The following is a 2835-nucleotide window of genomic DNA, read 5'->3' as shown; positions in this document are numbered from 1 at the left end:
GAGTCTTTTTCTGCCATTTAGTTTTGTAACTTGTTGGTAGTTATTAAAGCAAGCCTTTCTGCTAGTCATCAACCGAGCGTTGTGTCAATTCATAAAGCACTAGGTTAAAAATCCGGTTTCTAAGTGCAAGAAGCCCCACTTCTCTCTCATTTCAACTGTGGTCAGACACCGGCAGTGATGCCCGGGAGGCCTCAGGAGCACAGCCTGCAGGTCTGGGCTCTGCGTTTGAAGGAGGACGTGCAGGGGCTGGAGAGGGCCCAGAGACGGGCAACAAAAACAACCAAGGGGTGGAAGAGAAAAGATACGATAAACATCCGGAGCTCAACCAGCAGCTGCAGCTGCCCCAGAGGCTGAGTCCAGCGAGACCTCCGGCTCCGCTGTGCGCTGCTCTGTGCAGGGCTGGCCAGCTCTGTGTGCAGCTGCTTTCACTTCCCCTGACACCAGCCTCCGGCTTCCTCTTCCTTGTCCCACTGCTGCAGCCCCGGCGGGTTTCGGGAGTTGCAGTCCGCTGTGTGCAGGGCCCCCGGTCCCTCCTGCCGTCGCACACACGGCGTTCACGTCGCATCACCCCTGTCCCCCGACTCGCTCCTGTGTCACCTTACGCTTCCACCGTGGGAGAGCGTGAGACAAATGAGCAGTGAGGCCTGCGTGACAGCTTTATTGCGTGACCTCGTTGTCAAGATTTATTTGAATTACTGAAGACAATGCGGACGTAGCCCTGGGTTTCAGGAAGAAAGAGATTCTCTGGCTTCTCTTTTTCCTAGAGACTTTTGCTGAGTTGGTGCCTTTTTTTTTTTTGCTGAGCTTCGGAAATCCATTTTTTCTCCTTTTCAGCCTATGCCCCATTTTTATAGATGGCTGGTTTTAATATTTTAATAAATGATTTTTTATTTTTGTTTTTCACTGAAACTTTTGGAACTGGATTGAACCAGATCTCTTGTGCAGTTGGAAGGTCTCAGTTAGTTGAATTACATGCTCAGGACAGTAAAAGGAAGGGTTTCTTATCTCCTTTCCTTCCCCCCATTGTGGAATGCTGTTCAACACTGGCCTGGTTTTTTTTTTTTACTTTACTTTATGGGTTTGTTTGTTTGTTTTTTTAACAAGACTTCCTTTTTACAAATTATTGAAGCTTTTTAACAAAAAATATATTTAAAATAGCAAATTAACATTGAATATATTTGGTTCCATGAATCATTACTTCTATTTAAATATATTTAAAACGAAATAATATAGATTTAATTATATCAATTTAATTTAAATATAATATTGTCAAATAAAGCTATGATATGGTGGATCTGAATGATTTAATGTATGGTCTTTTATAATTTTTTTCAGGCCTTGTGCTTTGCTTAGCTGTGTTTTGTTAGACATGGGGATGACTTCCTTTACTTTGTTGACCGAGCTGGTTGTTGCATCTGGAAAGGTTCATGCTACGGTCACTTAAACACAAGCTTGGGGCCTTCTGCTTGCTGGTCCTGCTGCAGTTCGGCCTAGTCTTTTTAAGAATAAAGAATAAAAATAAACCTTAAGCCATGTGGGAGGTCTCTATTCAGCACTGGGGAGGCCACATCTGGAGTCCAGTGTCCAGTTGTGGACCCCCACTACAGAAAGGATGTGGACACGTTGGAGAGAGTCCAGCAAAGGGCAATGAAAATGGTTGTGGGCTGGGGGACAGGACTGGTGAGGAGAGGCTGAGGGAAATGGGCTGATTGAGTCTGCAGAAGAGAAGACCGAGGGGGATTGAATAGCAGCCTTCACCTCCCTGCCGGGGGGCTGCAAAGAGGATGGAGCTGGACTGGTCTCAGTGGGGGCAGATGGCAGGACAAGGAGCAATGGGCTCAGGTTGCAGCAAGGGAAGTGGAGGTTGGATATTCGGAAAAACTCTCTCACGAGGAGGGTGGTGAAGCACTGGGACAGGTTACCCAGAGAGGTGCTGGGATCTCCATCCTTGCAGGTTTTTACGGCCTGGCTTGACAAAGCCTTGGCTGGGATGATGTAGTTGGGGCTGGTCCTGTTTTGAGCAGGGGGTTGCACTAGATGTGAACTCCTGAGGTCCCTTCAACCCTCATTTTCTCTGGTTCTATGTTTCTTGGCCCAGAAGCATCCTCTGGCAGCACCCACCGGACCCCCATTCGGGGCCGTATTGGAAAGGCCTGCGCCAACAACTTGGCTGCTGACAAGCACCCTCCATTTGTCGGGCCAGGGTTTCTGTTCTCTGAGCCCACACAGGGGTTCAGCCCATTACAGTGCACCACAGAGGCTTGTCCACCAGGCCTGCTCGTGGCCCTGGTCCCACGGAACCTCTTACATAGCCTCTGGCCCTGAGCCCTCCTCCTGGGGTACCCCCACCAGCTCCCCCGATTCCTCCACCTGTCCCGTGGCCCTGAGGTCTTTGCCTGTGTGCGGCTGCAGCCCGGTGTCTCCTCACAGCCCGGCTGGCGGAGCGTAGGTACCCCGCCATCGTTGTCACGTATCCCGATGGCCTGTTAAATTCGTCCGCTACGCTTACTCCAGAGACAACGTGCAACCGTGCAAGCAACGCTGGGTGCGGTGCACGTCCCGGAGGTGAGCGCACGCTGCCCGGGAGGCCGTGGTGGCAGCAGGGATTCGGACTGTGTGTAACCGGAGGGGATGGCGTGTCCACCGACCCATCAGACACACGCGGCGCGGGCTGCGGTGCATCTCCTCGGGGTTGCAGCGGCGCGGCGCGGCGCGGCTCCGTGAGCAGGGTCCCTGCTTGGGGGCGAGGCGAGGCCAGCCCGGGGCAGGGCAGCGCCCGGCAGCGCGCGGGCGGAGGGGATGCTGCTGCCCAGCCCGGGGGTGCCGTCCTGGGGC

The sequence above is a fragment of the Alligator sinensis genome, unplaced genomic scaffold (genome assembly GCF_000455745.1).
Source record: "Alligator sinensis unplaced genomic scaffold, ASM45574v1 scaffold1819_1, whole genome shotgun sequence".
Lineage (NCBI taxonomy): Eukaryota > Metazoa > Chordata > Crocodylia > Alligatoridae > Alligator > Alligator sinensis.
This window is presented reverse-complemented; position numbering follows the sequence as displayed.